Below are 21,008 nucleotides of genomic sequence, written 5' to 3' on the forward strand. Positions count from 1 at the left end.
TGTAGTAAAGAGACTAGTGGAAATAAACTGCATCTAACCCTAAATAATAATTTTATACTAGAATGAAATTGTATTCTAAATTGTCCCAAAAGTCGATACAAATTTCAAGGGGACATTGTGTAGGTAAAGCCCATATAGAAGAGATTTGAATTATTTCCATTCAAATCATCTCTACATTTACTGGTTCAGTTCCATGTTAAAGTTTTATTTAACCAATATTATATAGTAATTGAGGGGATTAGGAAACAGTTTGAAAATGACTGCCATATAAGTGGGGTGGCTTCTGAAGGTTTTAGACTAAATAAGATTCATGAAGAAAGAGAAGTTTAAGAAATAAATTCTGGCAGAATTTTTTTTTAAGATTTATTTATTTATTCATACAAGCATTGGGTACAGTCAGAAGAGCAGGAGGGTGAGAGAATTCACCAGAGTTAGAGCGGGGAGCAGAACAGGCAGACAGACGAAATACACTGCTGAGGGGAGCAGCGGGCATGGCAAGAGAGGTCTGCGTGCCATGTGGGACCCTCACTCGGTGGCCTGGGGTCGAACCAGCACTACAGAGGCTGCGGGCAGCATCGCATCCCAGCACTCAACCACTGCGCCACTGGGGAGGCCCCTGGCAGTAATTTATAAGATAGGAAGACTCAGTCAGGAACTTTGCCAGGAAGACTGACGAAGTGTTGCAACAAAGGTGGCATGTTTAGTGACTGGAAAATAATAAATGACTGGTGGCTATGCAAAAATCTGACAGAAATAAGAAAACACAGGAGAGAAATATCATTGAAGAAGAACATCATGTGTTGATTTTGAAACAGTTATGTTTGAAAAGATGACAGAATATCCAAATAGAAATGTCCAGGAGACAATTGGAGATAAATATTTGAAACCAATTAAAAACCCTACATGGAGAAAAAAAAATGGAATTATTAAAGTAGACTCAAGAGTTGAGGTTTATCTAAATGAAAGAGCATGGGCAGAGAAAAGTAAATAATTGAAGACAGAGAATTTGAGGGCTGCATAGAGAAAAGGGAGGATGAGAAACAAACAAAGTAATGTAGCTAGTACAACATCATATAAAGAAAGTAGAAAGAGGTTATTCTTTGCCCATTGATGTGTTAATCAAAACTTAGTGTCTATCCCATGTTATGTCTTCTATTTCATGAGTGTTAGAAGTATACTATATCAAATATCAAAGAAGTGATTTCACAGGGAGGTTATTGTAGAACATGTGGCATGTAAGTGTACACTAACAGTAAGGAATGCATTTAAAATAGAGGACATAGAAGAAACTGTGTGGAGAGAAAAAATAAAAATCTTTGGTCATATAAATAGTATAATAGTAGGGTAGATATACATAAATAGTATAATAGTAGGGTAGATATAAAGATAATTAATGAATGCCTCTGGGGCTTCCCTGGTGACATGAGGGGTTAAGATGCAAACTATGAAGCTGTCTGCAGCCTCTGCAGCAAGAGTTCAATCCCCCAGCCAGCCAGGGAGCTACCCACATGGCCCAGCAGACCTCTCCTGATTTGCCCGTTGCTCCCCTCAGCAGTGTACTTCTGTCAATCTGCCTGTTCTGTTCCCTATTCTGTCTCTGGTAAATCCTCTCACCCCCCACACCTCTGGCCTGTACTCCAGCTCTTGGGTGCATAAATAAATAAATCTTTAAAAAAATGAATGCCTCTTCTTTCCCTAATAAATATGCAACTTGATACCAGTTCCTTTGAACAAAAAGTACCTGCTGATATACTATAACATAAAATATTTTAGAATAGTTTCATATCTTAAAAAAGTTATAGCTGCATTGTCAAAATTTAAAAATTTAAAATAGGGTCCTCCCTGGTGGTACAAGGGGTTAAGCATCAGCACTGTGGGACAATCCATAGCAGAGTTCAATCCCTGGCTAGAGGTGACCCACATGACACAGCTGACCTCTCTTATCTCACCCGTGGTCCCCTCAGCAGTGTATTTCAATCTATCTGCCTGTTCTGCTCCCCAATCTATCTCTAGTGAATCCTTTCACACCCCTTTATGCCCCCTGCCCCTGCCCTGCTGCACCTCTGGCCTGCACCCCATGTCTTGTATGCATAAATAAATCTTTTAAAAAATTAAAATAAAAGATGACATTTGACTCTAGCCCTATCATTCCAAACAATGAATAGATTTTCAAGGCTAAAAAGGCTTTGTAGGTAACTGCAGGCTGATGATATTTGGAGATGGGATTTTTAAGAAGCAATTATGTCATAGGGTCGTACCCACAACTTGGGATTAGATGCCTTTATTAGTAGATATTTGGGAGGATACAACAAACTCTATCTGCAAGCCAGGAAGAGAGCATCACAAAGTATTAGATTTATTGGAAACTTTGTATTTGATCTTGGACCTCCCAGATTCAGTAACTCTAGAAATATAATTCTATTGTCCAAGCCACCCACTCTATGGTATTTTCTTTATACCAGCCCAAACTGACTGAGAAAGAAGCTAATGTGTTCTGACCTGCAAAATGACAAAGTGTTATAACAATTGCATTTTATTATTTTTTTTTAAAGATTTATTTATTTATTTATATAAGCCCCAGGTACAGTCAGAAGCGCAAGAGGGTGAGAGAATTAACCAGAAGCAGAGCGGGGAACAGAACAGGCAGAAGAACCGAAGTACACAGCTGAGGGGAGCAGCGGGCGGCAGGAGAGGTCTGCACGCCATGTGGGACCCTCCTCCAGTGGCCGGGGAGCAGCCGGGGATTGAACCGGCATTGCAGAGGCTACCGGCAGCTTCGCAACCCAGCGCTCAACCACTGCGCAACCAGGGAGGCGTTTTTTTATTATTAAATGAGATGGGTTATACTTACTGTGCAGATAATTAATGCACAATTCATACATAACATTTTTACAGATAGATTTTCATACATAACTAAACATGCATGGAAAATGTACCAGTTATTTCACTATCTAGATAATGATATTTGGAGATGGGGTTTTTAAGAAGCAATTAGATGCCTTTATAAGTAGATATTTGGGAGGATACAACAAACTCTATCTGCAAGACAGGAAGAGGGCATCTTCAGGATCTGCAAATATAACTCCACAGTCAATAAATTGAAAATTTTAACATTAACCATAAAGATTCATAAAGGATAATGCAACACAGAGCATCTTAAAGGAATATCTTGTTCTTTATATTTTTTCTGTATGTGTATTAAGATAAAGTTGATTTACATCATTACATTTGTTTTAAGGATTATAGATACCTCTATAAATGTATGTTTTGCACTGTGTTAAACTATATTTTCAATTATGTATGGTGCTACTTATATGATATAGGTCAAAGATTTATATTTCTTCAGCAGTTCTGATTCACAGCTGTATGGTACATAAACTATTTTCTATTTACCTAAATGCCACATTTTGATCACTGGTCCTGGAAAAAGAAATCTCATTCCAAAACAAACACCAATGAAAACTCTGCCTAATCATGACTAGAATATAATGGGAAATTCAAGAACAGGTTACTCTAACAATGACATATTTTATAACCCTGTGCCAAATCACTTTCTATGAAATGTCAAACAATGCTACAGGGCAAAAAATGGGAGAGAACAGGAACAATGGATAATTTAAAATTAAAAAAGGATCATTTTGATTTAACTACTTCTATATAAATAAATAACTACTTTTATAAACAAACTTCCAAATCTCTGATTTAAAAATAGCTTTATTCATCATAATGAGCTAAAATTTATAAACCATGTGTTCAATATTGCTTATGAATGCTGAGTCCTTCTTTTATGTGAAAGTGACAAAATCTACTGAAGAACAAATTCCCCATATGTGAACATTTATTTATGAATTGAAACACATCCAGGAAAATTGTTCACCGAAATAGAATGAATGGCTTTAAAATATGAATGGCTTTAAAATATATCATTTAAGAGATTTAGATTTTATAAAGCCACATTTTCTCATACAAACTTAATTCTTCAATTTATAAATGAAGTAAAAACAAAGACAAAAGATCAGTGCACAAGGAAGTACTAGAATCAATGTCAACACACATTTAGGTTTAATAATCTTCTGTTTGTAATACTTGATTTTATTAAATGACACTTCAGATTATGACCATAGAATTACCAGTCTATTAAACTGAGTGCTTAGGTGATGAGGAAAAAAAAAAAACAATAATATGTAAACATTTACCAAAATTTCCATGTTTTACCATCCGGCTGATTTCTCTATCCCAAAACAGAAGAATTATTTCAGGTTATAAGAATCAAAATGTTTAGTATTTAGGGCCTCCCTGGTGGCACAGGGTGTTAAGTGCAGCACTGGGAAACTATCTTCAGCCTCTACAGCATGAGTTTGATCCCCAGCAGGCCAGGGATCTACCCACATGGCACAGGAGACCTCTCCTGACTTACCCTCAGCAGTGTTCTTCAGTGTCTCTGCCTCTTCTGTTCCCCACTCTGTCTCCAGTGAATCCTCTCACCTCCCGCACCTCTGCCCTGTACCCCAGTTCTTGTATGCATAAATAAATAAAATACATTTTAAAAAATTAAAAAAAATGTTTAGTATTTAAATGTGGCATCTTAAAGTCATTAGAGAGAATCTAGGAATTATTACCAAGGTCCAGAATGGACAATTTTAGTGCACTCCAACATAAGTAGACTGAGAACTGCCTCAGATTGAGTCTACCTAAATCATGCACCTGTTGAAATGTATGTTCATTGCATTGATTTAGCAATAGAGTTGTCATTCTTATGATATGGATTTGGCTTGACTGAAATATATCTTTAACAACGTCTTTATTTGTGTATATCTAAGTACATACTTATCAAAATGTACATCCACATGGCCTGACATAGTAAACCTTTGAATTATTCCTATTAAAAAAAAACTTTGGGGGCCTCCCCGGTGTTGCAGTAGGTTGAGTGCCATGCTGTGAAGCTGTCCGCAGCTACTGCAGCACAGGTTCGATTCCCAGCAAGCCAGGGAGAAACCCACATGGCGCAGCAGACCTCTCCCGCCTTGCCCACTGCTCCCCTCAGCAGTGTCTTTGATCCGTCTGTCTGCCTGTTCTGCTCCCCGCACTGTCTCTGGTGAATTCTCTCACCTTCCTATGCCTCTGCCTATAACCCAGTTCTTGTATAAATAAATGTATTTAAAAAATACTTTTCCTCTCTAGGGCCTCCCCTGGTGGTGCAGCGGTTGAGCGCTGTGCTGCGAGGCTGCCCTCAGCCTCTGCAGCACTGGTTCATTCCCCAGCCGCCAGCGAGGGTCCCACAAAAAAAAAATAAAATACTCTTCCTTTCTGCTAATGTAAGTACTTTGTATAAATTTGAGTGATTTCTACCCCTCTTGCAAATGTAGATTGAACACATTTTCTGTATGAATTACAGGAACCTAACTAGAAGGAATAATTATTCACCTTTCATCTAATGCACTACGAAAAGTAGCATTTAAATGTGTAGCACATAAGTGATTTTTACTGATGAATGAATTTATTAAATAACCAATCAAATATGAAATTATGAATTACATTCCAGACAAAATATATTATAATTAAACTAAAATATTATCAAATTTTCCTTTTATAATTGACTGTTATTTTCCACTGTTAATATTTAAAGGTTTTGTATTTTATAGTCAAGAATGTTATTACAAAAGAAGAATGTCTCCATTTATACCCCATGTCCTCTAAAATCACCAAAATTATTTTGACACTAATTTGACTGAATCAAGAAGATGTGGTACATATACACAATGAAATATTACACAGCAATCAAAAAAGATAAACACATGCAATTTGTAGCAACATGAATGGTGCTGGAAGGAATCATGTTCAGTGAAATAAGCCAGAAAGAAAAAGAAAAATACCGGATGGTCTCACTCATAGCAGGAATCTAGAAAACCTAAATAAGGGACCAGGAAAAAGAATAACTAAAATGAAAATCAACAAGCAACTATGAACCAGAGACACACTATGGGGGGAGTGGCGGGGAAAGGAGGGATTAGGGTCAAAATAAGGGGGTTGCAATTGTATGGGGAATATAAAAATAAAAGAAAGAAGAAGGAAGGAAGGAAGGAAGGAAGGAAGGAAGGAAGGAAGGAAGGAAGGAAGGAAGGAAGGAAGGAAGGAAGGAAGGAAGGAAGGAAGGAAGGAAGGAAGGAAGGAAGGAAGGAAGGAAGGAAGGAAGGAAGGGAAGGAAGGAAGGAAGGAAGGAAAAAGGAAGGAAGGAAGGAAGGAAGGAAGGAAGGAAGGAAGGAAGGAAGGAAGGAAGGAAGGAAGGAAGGAAGAAAGGAAAGAAAGAAGAAAGAAAGAGAAAACATGCAAAAAAATCAAATTTCTGAATACTAGTATTAAACAGAAATCTTTATAAGGCTAAGTAAATGAGCTATGATCTATGAAAAAATGAAGAGACTAATTTTTACAATTTGAATTGTAAATAATTTCATTTTCTTAACTTAACATTTCTTTTACTAACTGAATCAGAATGGTTTTCATGATTTTTTATGATAAATCACAGATTAAACTAAACCTATTATGATAAATGTTGAATATAAGGAAACTTCTTGCTATTTTTCAGTAAACATAAATCTATAAAGGCAATCTTGGAGATACATCAGTTTTCATTGCAGGCCACTAAAGTAAAACAAATATCACAATAAAATGAGTCAAAAATTATCGGTTTGCCACTGAATATAAAAGCTATGTTTATTATGTAACATAGCCTAGTAAATGTGCAAGAGCATTGTAAAAAAAAAAAATCAATGTAAATACTTTAAAGATTACCTTAGTGCTAAAAAGCTTCAGTAAGTCATAATTTTTTAGCTAAAGGAGGGCATTACCTCAGTGTTAATGACTACTGACTAAGTGGTGGGTGTTAAAGTTTGGATGACTAAAAATTCCCTTTCTTTTTTACTGAAGTAACATTGGTTTCAATAGTTGTTTGTGTTTCAGAAGAGAGGACTTCCACCATTCAGGTGCTGTTATCATGCCACAAACACCACCAAAACACTCATAGTCCACTACTTTGTTCTCACACCTACCCCTCAAAATTCCCCCTTAATAGCCTCAGATCTATAGTAAGCTTTTTAGGGTTAGTTCAAAGTTTGGGTTTATTTGATCTTTGGTTTCTCTTTATGCCACAGTAAGTGACATCCAATATTTGTCTTTCTCTTTCTGACTTATTTCTCTTTGAATAATCATCTCCAACTCCATCTATGTTGCTGCAAATGGCAAGAGTTTATCTTTTTTATTGCAGGTTAGTATTCCATTGTAAATATTACCGCATCTTCTTGATCCATTTACGTGTATTTTTGCACTTAAGCTGTTTCCATAACTTTCCTATTATAAATAGTGCTACAGTGACTATAAAAATGCAAGTTTCCATTTGAATTGTGTTTTTGTGTTCTTCAGGTAGTTACCTAAAAGTAGAATTGCTGGGTCTTATGGCAGATCCATTATTCATCTTTTGATAAACCTCCATACTGATTCCATAGATGGTGGAACAGTCTACAATACCTCCAAAAAGTAAGAGGGTAACTTTTTCTCCATACTTTCACCACACTTTGTTTTTGGTCTAAGTGACATGGGCCACTTTCACAGGATTGAGATGGATCTCACTGTTGTCTTGATTTACATTTCTCTGATGATTAGTGATGATGAATATTTTTTCATGTGATTGTTACCCATCTGTATGTCTTCAGTGTAGAACTCCCTACTTAGTATCTTCTGCCATCTTTTGATTGGATTGTTTCTTTTATTTTTTTTTTTAATTACATGAGTTATTTGTAGAACATTGATATGTTTCAGTACCATTTTATTTTAATTATTAGTTTCATTGTATAGTTTGAAGTTCAAAAGTGTAATAACACCATCTCCCCCATCCCTGTTTTTTCAGGTGAGCTTTGGATAGTTACGGTCTTTTGTGGTTCCATGTGAATTTCAATATTATTTGTTCTATTTATTTGAAGAACACTATTGAAATTTTCACTTTGATTGCATTACATGTGCAATTATTTTGGGTCAGATAATTTGGTAATGGTAATTTGGTAATGTTAATAATGGTAATTTGCTGATGTTAACTTCCAGTCCATGAGCAGGGAATATCATTCCTTGTCTTTGTTTCTTCTATTTCTTTTAGCAATGTCTTCTATTGTTATAGGTCCTTCGCCTCCTTTGTTAAGTTTATTCCTAGATGTTTCCTTTTTCTGTCTATTTGTAGATTGAATGATGACATTCTCAAATTCTTCCTCTTCTAGCTCATCATTTGTATATGGGAGGAAAAGTTATTTTGTGTATTATTTTATAACCTGTCATTTCTCTGAACTGGTCTATTGAAATTATTGGTTCAATGGAATCTGTATTACATCATCAAGTTGTTTGCAAATAATGATAGCTTTAATTTTTTTTAAGATTTATTTATGCATACAAGAACCAGGCTACAGGCCAAAGGTATGGAAGGTGAGAGGATTCACCAGAGACAGAGTGTGGAACAGAACAGGCAGATTGTCCAAAGTACACTGCTGAGGGGAACAGCAGGCAAAACAGGAGAGGTCTACTGCGTCATGTGGATTGCTTCTTGGCCAGGGATTGAACTTGTGCTGCAGAGGCTGTGGACAGCTTGCTGGTGCTGAGACTTAACCCCTTGCACCACCAGGGAGACCCCAATAGCTTTATTTTTTCATTCCCAATTTTATATCATTTTCTTGCCTAATTGCTTTAGCAAGGGTTTTCAATCCTCTGTTCAATACTAGTGGTGAGAGTGGACATCCCTATCTTGTACTAGATTTCAGTTTTTCAACACAGAGAATGATGTTAGCTGTAGGTTTGTCATACATGCTCTTTATGATGTTGAGATATATTTCATTCTTCCTCAGTTTTTAAGGGTTTGGATCACAAATGGATTTTGAATCTTATCAAACGTTTTCTCGGTATCTGTTGGTATAATCACATGTTTTTATCTTCCCTTTTATTGACATAGTTAATTGCCTTGATTGATTTTTTTTAAGATTTATTTATTCATTTACACAAGAACCAGGATACAGGCCAGATGCACAGGAGGGTGAGAGAATTCACCAGAGACAGAGCAGGAAGCAGAACAGGCAGACTGATGAAATACACTGCTGAGGGGAGCAGCAGGAGCGACAGGAGAGGTCTGCAGAGCCACATGGGACCCTAGCAGGCTGGCCAGGATTGAACTGGTGCTGTAGAGGCTGTGGACAGCGTCACAGCTCTGTGCTCAACCGCCTGGGCCACCAGGGGAGGCCCGCCTTGATTGATTTTTTAGACACCAAACCATCCTTGTTGTGTCCCCAGAATAAATCTTACTCAGTCATGTTTACAATCCTTTTAATGCATTGTTTGATCAGTTTGCTAAGAATTCGTTGAAGTATTTTTAAGCTGTGTTCATTAGGAAATTTGCTGCTTTATTTTTTGTATGCTATATTGGCCTGGTTTCCATATTAGATTAATGTTGACTTGATAAAATATGTTTTAAAGCATTCTTTCTTCCTCAATTTTTTGAGATTTTGAGAATGATATGCATTTGTTCATCTTTGAATGATTGTTAAAATCATTTGTGAAACTGGTCCTGGGCTTTTGTTTTTGGGGAGATTACTTTTTTATTAATGTTTCAATTTCTTTTCTTGTGATATAACAATTTATTAAAATAAGATAATGAAGTTTGCTGAATCAATTGATTCTTTCATAATTGTTCTCTGTAGTAGATGATACTGTTTGGTAGCATTTTGCCCGGAGTAGAACTTCTTTTCAAAATTGGAGACAATCATCTCAAATCTTGGTTCTGCTTTATCAAGAAAGTTTATGTAAAATTCTTAGTTTTTGTTCAATCATTTCAACCATGACAACATAACATCTTCACTGAGAAAAGAACATTTTCCTTGTCTACCGATATGAAGCAACCCCTCAACCATTAAAGTTTCCTCAATATTACAGCACTTAATTCAAATCTTCAAGACCCACTTGGAATGATAGTTCTCTTTTATCTTCACCATGTCTTCAGTTACTTTCTCCACTAAAGTCTTGAACACCTCAAAGTTATCCAAGAGGTTGGAGTCATTTTTTCTCTAAACTTCTGTTAACATTGATGTGACTTTCTCCTTTGGATACAGATGTTCTCAATAACATATGGAATAAAGAGTCCTTACCAGAAGGTTTCAACTGGGTTTGCCCAGATCCATCAGATGAATCACTATTTAAAGTAGCTGTAGCTTTATAAAAATGTATTTTAAAATAAGATTTGAAAATTAAAATGATTCATTGATCCATGGTGTGCAGAATGGATATAGTATTAGCAAGTATGAAAACATTACAACTCCATCAGAGCTCTTGGGTTACCAGGTACATTGTCAATAAACAGTAATATCTTTTTCATCTGAGCAGTAGGTATCAACAATGGGGTTCAAATATTACAAAAACTATGGTGTAAACAGATGTACTGTTATACAGACTTTGTGTTCCATTTATAGAGCATAGGCATATCTGGCACAAAGTCAAGTCTGTGTTTACATTTACATAAGGGGTGTACTAACTGCACATGCCAGATGTACAAACTGGTTATAGATCACTTGATGATAACATCTCCCACTTTAAGGCTGCAGTGACAGAGCCTACACCTAGGCTCCATAACCCACATGTTAACCCACACCTCCATACCCACATACCTCCATACTCACACCTCCATAATCCACACCTCCCATGCCTTTGGACATATTTATCTACTAACTTCTCTCTGAACCTGTTCTGTGGTTTGAAATAGCAAGACTAGAAGATAAAATCATGTATAATAACACACCTTTATTTTTTTTTTCAAAAGAAATTATTGAACACAGGAACTTGAATCACCCAGATTATTGGTAGAATGCAGATACTTTGGGGTCACAAAAAATAACAGATCATATTTTCCATAAAGTAGAACCAAGAAAACAGTATTTTAACAAAACCCATTGCTTTGAATCTATAAATTACAACAAATACTTGTATGTAACTATTCTCAAATTTATTTAAACATTAGTTTTCCCCTCATATTATGTCAGAACGAATGTTCTGAAAACATGTATAAGATTGTTATATTTTTTCTATCTCATATCTGAACTTTTATATGTCTCTTTGCATGACAGAACCTCAATTAATGTTTATTAAACTAAACTAAGCCAAACTGAAGAAGCACCAATTTATGAGTCAACTAGCATCTACTTCTGTGACTCAGTTATTAAAATTTTTTCTTACTTTCTTTTTCAATAATTGTCCATGGAAAGATGGATACCTGAATATGATATGTAGATGATATTTCATGTAAATTCTTCTAAGTACATTTAGAACAATTTTTGCCTGAGAGGAATTGGCATTTGCCTACGAGGATACTGTCATTACTAAGATAGAAAATAGACTAAGTTTTCAGTGTATAGCATATCCTTTAAAATATTATGAATTTTATTATGGGCATGCTGAATATATAAGGAAACAGTGTACAAATGTGTAAAACTTATGTCATGATAATAGAAGATACAAATATTTGAATTATGTATATATTCAAGTATCTATTTTAGCATGTTACATTGAAGCTATTCACTACTAGCCATTTTATTCATAAATTATCTAAACCAAGTTAAGCTCTTATATGCATAAATAAATCTTTAAAAATAATTGTAGGAAACTATAAATGCAAGAGTTATAACTGGTTGTATGGTATAAACAATTATTTTCACCACTTCATATTGCCTACTTAATTGTTTTTAAATGACTCTGACACCTTCCAAAAACACCAAATTCACAAAACAAATTCATGTTAATTGAATAGAAATGTTTGCCTTTACCTGAATATGACATTTTCCTAACAGATAAATAGGACTAGGGGATGGAATATACTGAGATCTATTTGACTAACTCAAATATTTTATTACTAGTTTACCATTTCATTAGAACAGCAAAAGTGGATATAATCATGGATACCCATCTGTACTTTTGAATATATAACATATACATAGAAATTTTAGGAAAACAAAGTGTTAAGACCTCTAAAATATAACCTTCAAAATTTTTATTAACATAATGTTAGTTGTTAAGAGTGCCACACATTGCTAAGCTTGTTAAAAACATTATTCATTTTTCATCTAGGGTCAAATGCTATTCTCCTAGAAATTAAATAGACTTGCTTCCATCTTTTGGTGAAGACTGCCCCTCTGTGGCAGAAGGCTTTATCTCATTTCCTCTGAGGAATATTTTTTCTTCCAGTTTCATTTCCTTTTTTAACTAGTAGCAGGATTTGTATTGTATTTCAAAATACACAGATTTCAAAACATCGCCATTATCATATCTTTCAGGATCATGCTTCTGGCTTTATTTTGAAAGGTCTTTGGATTCCTAAAAATAGCCTCACTCCATAGATAACATGTTCAAAAAAGAGATGAAAATAGCAAGTAATAGAGAGCAAATAAAATAGAATTGCCCTAAGAGAATGACTATGTTTGCTCTCTTTGTTGAAAGCAGAATTCATTATTCACTTTACATTGAGAGAACTCTTGTTAGTCAGGAAGACACATTTATTAATAGAGATCTTACCTACTAGAAAGCAGATGTTATCTTAATTTTCCAAAGGAATTGCTCACAAATACTAAGTGTACCACAGATGATGTCTCCTACTCATTTATAAGTACAATAATACTGCTTTATATACTGTCTCAAACACTGAAAGTCAAGAGGCAAAAATGAAATATTTTTGATCACATTGACTTAATTGATCATTCTCCATTTATGACCATAGCTAGTGGAATTAAAAGTAGAATCAAAAAGTCTTTATATTAAGATTTATTTAGGAAGTACGTAAGTTCTATACTAAATTCTATTTTAAGATTTGGTAAGTTTAGTCATATGATAATTGAAAGATTAGCATTTGTGCAGTTTTAATTAAAAGGAATAAAACAAGATATATTGGGTCCTCCCTGAGGTTCAGCAGGTTGAGATCAATGCTGTGAAGCTGTCCGCAGCCTCTGCAGCATGGGTTTGATTCTCAGCCATCCAGGGAGACACCCACATGGCGCAGCAGACTTCTCCTGTCTCACTCACTGCTCCCCTCAGCAGTGTCTTTCGTCTGTCTATCTGTTCTGCTACCCGCTCTGTTGCTGGTGAATTCTCTCACTCTCCCACGCCTTTGACTGTACCCCAGGTCTTGCATAAATAAATAAATCTTTAAAAAATGATGCATCAAAAACACATGTTTTCTTATACCTCAAAAGTACAGGATTTATTTAATTAATTTTCAGAAACAACATTGACTCTAAATCTGATCATGTTACCTTATCAGAAATAGTATAAACTAAATAAGAGAAGATCCCACAAAGTCATAGCAAACATTTCAATAGCCAATATCAAGCTGCTTTGTTGTTTTGGTTTTCTTTGAACAGTAAGGTAAACCAAAAAGCACATAGAGAAAACTATGCAGATTCAGTTACAAAAACTTTAATAGAGGTCAAAACTTTTGTCATGAAGTATACTTAAACAATACCAAAGAAACTTGGCTCACAAATTTTAATTAAGAAAAACATTATATGGAGGAGCTAAAGAACTCCGGGAAAAGCAGTGATAGCAGAATAGATAAAATGGAAGAACAAATAAGTACTATCAAAGAACAGAAATAAAAAGAATCAAAACAGAAAAGGAAAGAGAAGTATGAATGAAAAAGAATGAAGAAAGACTTCGGGAACTATCTGACTCCATGAGGAAAGAAAATACAAGAGTTATAGGAATCTCAGAAGGAGAGGACAGAGACACAGGAACAGAGAAAATAATCAAGGAAATTATTGAAGAGAACTTCCCGAACAAGAAGAAGTTGAAAATAGACATACATGAAGCAAGAAGAACACCAAACTTCCATGAAGAAAGACATCAGAAAAAAACATGTAGTAGGAGACTTCAACACATCAGTATCAACAATGGATAGATCAACGAGACAAAAAATAAGTAAGGACATTAAAGCTTTAAATAAGGATGTAGAATTCATGGGCTTAACAGACATCTATAGAACACTCACCCAAAAATATCTGAGTACACATTTTTTAAAAATATTTTATTTATTTATACAAGAACCAGGATAAAGGCCAGATGTGTGGAAGGGTGAGAGGATTCACCAGAGACAGAGTAGGGAACAGAACAGGAAAACTGATGAAATACACTGCTGAGGGGAGCAGCATGCAAGACAGAAGTGTGCAGTGCCATGTGGGACCTTGACAGCCAGCCAGGATTGAACCAGCACTGCAGAGGCTGCAGACAGACTCACAGTGCTGTGCTCAACTGCTTGCGCAATCAAGGGAGGCCCTGAGTACACATTTTTCTCAAGTGCACAGGGATCATTCTCCAGGATGGATCACATACTGGGACACAAGAAAAACATCAACAGATACACCAAGATTGAAATCATACCAACCATCTTCTCTGACCAAGAAGGCATCAAACTAGAAATAAACCATAAAAAGAAGGCAAGGAACTCTCCTACCTCATGGAAATTGAAACCCACATTACTGGAAGACCACGGGACTAATGAGGATATCAAAGAAGAAATTAAAAAATACTTTGAATTGTATGACAAGGAGGACACCAATTTCCTAAATGTGTGGGATGCAGCAAAAGCAGGAATAAGATGAAAATATATAGCAACACAGACTCACATCAAGAAACAAGAAAGAACTCAAAGGCACAAGCTAATCTCACATCACAAAGAACTAGACAAAGAACAACAAAAAACCCTAAAACCAGCAGAAGAAATAATAAAAATCAAGCAGAAATAAATGAAATTGAAACTAAAAAAAAAAAAATCCAAAAGATGAATGAAACCAAAAGTTGGTGCTTTGAAAAAAATAAATTAAATAGACAACCCCCTAGACAGACTCACAAAGGAAAAATGGGAGAAAGCACAAATAAATAGGATCACAAATGAAAAAGGAGAAATCACAACAGACACAGCAAAAATCAAAAGAATAATCAGAAACTACTGTGAAAATTTATATGCAAACAAACTCAACAATCTAGAAGAGATGGACAAATTCCTACAACTCTACAATCACCCAAAGCTAGATAAAGAAGAAATAGAACACCTAAACAGATCAATTATAAGCAGCAAAATACAAATGTTAATCAAAAACCTCCCCAAAAACAAAAGTCCAGGACCAGATGGATTTACAAATGAATTCTACCAAACATTCAGAAATGAATTAGTGCCTGTCCTTCACAAACTCTTCCAAAATTGATAAGGAAGGGATGATGCCAAACATGTTCTATGAAGCCAGTATTACACTAATACCAAAACAGAACAAGGACAACACAAAAAAAAAAGAAAACTACAAGCCAATCTCTCTAATGAACACTGATGTAAAAATCCTCAATAAAATTTTAGCTGTCAGAATCCAACAATGTATCTATAGGATAATTCACCAAGACCAAGTAGGATTTATTCCAGGGGTACAGGACAGTACAACATCCGAAAATCAATCAATGTAATCTAACACATCAACAAAAAGAAATATAAAAACCATATGATAATGGCAATAGATGCTGAGAAAACTTTCAACAAAGTACAACACCCATTTATGATAAATGCCCTTAAAAATTCTTGGGATAAAAGGAACATAGCTCAACATCATAAAGGCCATACATTATAAGCCCATAACTAATATCATTCTCAATGGTGAAAAGCTGAAAGCATTTCCATTAAGATCTGGAACAAGATGTCTTTGAGGTGCAAGTCATGTAGTATTCTGCCTATATTTCTTTCTATATATTTTATGGTTCAGGTCTTATGTCTAGTTCTTTAATCCATTTTGAGTTGGTTTTTGTGCATGGTGTGAGGTAGTAGTCAAGTTTCATTCTTTTGCATGTAACGACCCAGTTTTCCAGCACCATTTATTGAACAAACTTTCTTTGCTCCAATGCATATTCTTTGCTCCTTTGTCAAAGATTAGTTGACCATAAATCTGTGGTTTATTTCTGGGTTTTCTGTTAGGTTCCATTGGTCCGTGTGTCTGTTCTTGTTCCAATATCAAGCAGTTTTGATTATTATGGCTTTATAGTATAGTTAGAAATCTGGGAGAGTGATGCCTCCATTCCCTTCTTTTTTTCAGGAGAGTTTTGGTTATTTGGGGTTTTTGGTTGCTCCATATGAATTTCATCAATACTTTTTCTATTTCTTTGAAGAATGACTTTGAAATTTTAATTGGAATAGCATTGAATCTGTAGATTGCTTTTGGTAGGATGGCCATTTTGGTAATGTTAATTCTTCCAATCCATGAGCAGGGGATGTCTTTCCATTTCTTTATGTCTACTATTTCTTTTAACAGTGTTTTATAGTTTTCTTTCTATAGGTCCTTTATTTCTTTTGTTAGGTTTATTCCCAAGTATTTGATTTTTTGTTGTTTCAATAATAAAAGGAATGGTTTTTGTGATTTCTTCTTCATATCTATTGTTGGTGTGTAGGAAGGCTACTGATATTTGTGTGTTGATTTTGTATCCTTGCCACTTTACTAAACTGATTGATTAGTTTAATCAGTTTTTCTGTGGAGTTTTTGGGGTTCTCTATGTATACTATCATATTGTCCACAAATAGTGATAGTTTGACTTCTTCCTTGCCTATTTGGATTCCTTGTATGTCTTTCTCTTGTCTTATCGCTCTGGCTAGACTTGCAGTAAGATGTTGAAAAGCAGTGGTGAGAGTGGACATCCTTGTCTTGTTCCAGATCTTAATGGGAATGCTTTCAGTTTTTCACCACTGAGAATGATACTGACTGTGGGCTTGTGATAGTGAAGGAAAAGATAAACAGCAGGAACTACATCAAATTCAAGAGCTTCTGCACAGCAGAAGAGACAATAATCAAAACAAAGAGAAACCCCTCTGATCGGAGAAAATTTTTGCACACAACACTAATGATAAAGGAATGATCACAAAAAATCTACAAAGAGACTCAACAAAAACAAAGAAAATAACCCAGTCAAAAAATGGGCAGAAGAGCTAAAAAGAGATTTCTCCAAAGAGGAGATGCAAATGGCCAACAGGTATATGAAAAAATGTTAAACATCACTGGTAATCAGGGAAATGCAAATCAAAACTACAATGAGATACCATCTCACACCAGTGAGAATAGCTCATATTAAAAAAACTAGCAACAACAAATGGCGGCGAGGGTGTGGAGAAAAAGGAACACTCCTGCACTGCTAGAGGGAGTGCAAACTGGTCTAACCACTATGTAAAGCTGTGTGGAGATTCCTCAACCTACTAAAGATAGAGCTTCCAAATGATCCAGAAATTCAACTCCTAGGCATTTACTCAGTAGACACAGAAACATTAATTACAAAGAGCACCTGCACCCCTATGTTTATAGCAGCAATATTTACAATAGCTAAGCTTTGGAAACAATCCAAATGTCCAAAAATAGATGACTGGATCAAGAAGATGTGGTAAATATACACAATGGAATATTACTCAGCATTCAAAAAAGATAAACTCATGTAATTTGCAGCAACACAGATGGAGCTGGAAGGGATCATGCTCAGCAAAATAAGCCAGAAAGAAAAAGAAAAAATACCAGATGGTCTCACTCATAGCAGGAATCTAGAAAACCTAAAAAAGGGACCAGGAAAAAGAATAACTATAAGAATGAAAAAATCAAAATCAACAAACAACTATAAAGCAGAGACACACTAGGGGGGTGGGGAAAGGAGAGATTGTGGTCAAAATAAGGGAGGTGCAATTTATGGGGAATATAAACAAAAAAATAAAGATCTGGAACAAGAAAAAGATGTTCACTTTCACCACTGTTTTTCAATATAATACTGGAAGTCCTAGTCAGAACAATAAGACAAGAGGACGACATACAAGGAATCCAAATTGGGAACGAAGAACTTAAACTATCACTATTTGCAGATGATGTCATAATATACATAAAGAACCCCAAAAACTTCACAGAAAAACTAATTAAACTAATCAAGCAGTTTAGTAAAGTGGCAAGATACAAATTCAACACACAAAAATCAGTAGCCTTCCTATACAAAAACAATGAATCTGAAGAAGAAATAAAAAAAAAATCCCTTTAATTATTGAAACAAAAAAAAATCAAATACTTGGGAATAAACCTAACAAAAGAGGTAAAGGACCTATACAAAGAAAACTATAAAACACTGTTAAAAGAAATAGAAGAAGACACAAACAAATGGAAAGACATCCCCTGCTCATGAATTGGAATAATTAACATTACCAAAATGGCCATCCAACCAAAAGCAATTTACAAATTGAATGCTATTCCAATAAAAATTTCAATGACATTCTTCAAAGACATAGAACAAATATTGATGAAATTCATATGGAATCACAAAAAAACCCGAATAGCCAAAGCTCTCCTGAGAAAAAAATGAAGGCACTGGAGGCTTCACACTCCCAGATTTCAAACTACACTACAAAGCCATAATAATCAAACCTGTATGATATTGGAACAAGGACAGACACACAGACCAATGGAACTGAATAGAAAATCCAGAAATAAACCCACCAATTTATGATCAAGTAATATCTGACAAAGGAGCAAAGAATAAGCAATGGAGCAAAGACAGTTTGTTCAATAAATGGTACTGGGAAAACTGGATCGCTACATGCAAAAGAATGAAGCTTGACTATTGCCTCACACCATGCAGAAAAACCAACTCAAAATGGATTTAAGAACTAGACATAAGACCTGAAACCATAAACTATATAGAAGGAAATATAGGCAAAACACTACATGACATGCACCTGGTAACAACTTTACAGACACATCACCCAAAGCAGTGATAGTGAAGGCAAAAATAAACAGCTGGGACTATATCAAATTAAAGAGCTTCTGTACAACAAAAGAGACAATAACCAAAACAAAGAGAAACCCCACTGACTGGGAGAAATTTTTTGCACCCAACACTAGTGATAAAGGACTGATCACAAAAATCTGCAAAGAGCTGATGAGACTCAAAAAAAAAAAAAAAAAAGAAAATAATCTAGTCAAAAAATGGGCAGAAGAGCTAAAAAGAAACTTCTCCAAAGAGGAAAAGTAAATGGCCAACAGGCATATGAAAAAATGTCCAATATCACTTGTAATCAGAGAAATGCAAATCAAAACTACAATGAGATGCCATCTTACACCAGTAAGAATGGCACATATTAAAAAAAAAAAACTAGCAACAACAAATGTTGGCAACGATGTGGAAAAAAATGAACTATCCTGCATTGCTGGTGGGAGTGCAAACTGCTCCAGCCACTATGGAAATCTGTATGGAGAGTCCTCAAACTACTAAAGATAGAGCTTCCAAATGATCCAGCTACTTCACTCCTAGGTATTTACCCAAAGGACACAGAAACATTAATTTAAAAGAGCACCTGCACCCCTATGTTTATAGCAGCACTATTTACAATAGCTAAGCTATGAAAACAGCCCAAATGCCCAAAAATAGATGACTGGATCAAGAAGATGTGATATATATATACACAATGGAATATTACTCAGCAATCAAAAAAGATAAACTCATTTAATTTGCAGCAGCATGGATGGAGCTGGAAGGGATTATGCTCAGCAAAATAAGCCAGAAAGAAAAAGAAAAAATACCAGATGGTCTCACTTTCATAACAGGAATTTCTAAAACCTAAATAAGGGACCATGAAAAAGACTAATTATAATAAAGAAAAAAATCAAAATCATCAAGCAACTATAAACCAGAGACACACTATGGAGGTGAGGGGAGTGGGGAGGAGGGATTAGGGTCAAAATACGGGGAGGAATTTTATGGGGAATATAACCAAAATGAAAATGCACACATTGTGCAAAAATGAAAAATGATGTAAGAATTATATAAAATAAAATATATTAAATTAGAAAAAGAAAAACATTATATAAATTTTGATCATTAATTATTTTATTATCCCCTCTCCTCTTTAGTTTTTATGTTTAATTATATCCAGAGGAAAATAAACATATTTGGTCTCTGCTTCAACAAATACTAAATCTATTTAAGTTATCCATTCATTACTAGTATGAGAAGAGACTTACTTCCTATGCCAATTTGTTGTGTAAAATGCATTTATCCTGTCTTCAAAAATGACGTGATAATTGTAACACCAATGAGTCTTTGCAGAAAACTTTATCACTGAAGACAGATTCCTCCACTGTCTTCAGATAATAATTATTTCCTATGGTTTAAAAATATTAACATCCATTTTCATACTCTTGTGGTAGCAATGTAAAACTAAACAAGTTTTTAAAAGCACATGAGTCAGGCCTCCCCTCGTGGTGCAGCGGTTGACTGCTAGGCTGTGGAGCTGCAGGTTCGATCCCCGGTCGCTGGCAAGGGTTCCAACATGGCACGGCAGTCCTCTCCTGCCACAACCCACTGCTCCACTCAGCAGTGTATTTTGTCAGTTTGCCTATTCTGTTCCCTGCTCTGGCTCTGGTGAATTCTCTCACCCTCCTGCACTTCTGACTCTATCCAGTGCTTGTATAAATAAATAAATAAATCTTTAAAAAAGAAGTACATGAGTCTTTCTCCAGAAAGTTGAATTTGTTGAATAAGTTGAATTTGCATGGAATAAGCTAAATTTGTATAGAGAATAAAATAAGGGCCTCCCCTGGTGGCACAGACGGTTGAATGCCACACTGTGAAGCTGTCTGCAGCCTCTGCAGATCCGGTTCAATCCGGGCCGGCTGGCGGCGAGGGGCCCACATGGTGCAACAGACCTCTCCTGCGGGCCCACTGCTCCCCTCAGCAGTGTATTTTGTCAGTCTGCCTGTTCTGTTGCCCACTCTGTCTCTGGTGAATCTTCTCTCCCTCCCACGCATCTGACCTGTACCCCGGTGCTCGTATAAATAAATAAAATAAATTTAAAAAAAAACCTTAAAAAAATAAAATAAAATAAGCATTAATCTGTAGAAATGTATAAATGTTATATGCTTTTCTCATTTTCTCTTTGTCAAATGTTTCCTTAG

The 21,008-nt window shown here is 35.4% G+C and overlaps 1 protein-coding gene across 2 annotated transcripts in view; it reads right to left on the minus strand.

The window, feature by feature from the left end:
- Positions 1–21,008, minus strand: part of STPG2 (sperm tail PG-rich repeat containing 2) — a 422,672-nt gene that overhangs the window by 139,875 nt on the left and 261,789 nt on the right. The window lies entirely within an intron of this gene.

This window comes from Talpa occidentalis, unplaced genomic scaffold (genome assembly GCF_014898055.3).
Source record: "Talpa occidentalis isolate TD23 unplaced genomic scaffold, MPIMG_talOcc4v2.1 talOcc4.6, whole genome shotgun sequence".
In the NCBI taxonomy this organism is placed as follows: Eukaryota; Metazoa; Chordata; class Mammalia; order Eulipotyphla; family Talpidae; genus Talpa; species Talpa occidentalis.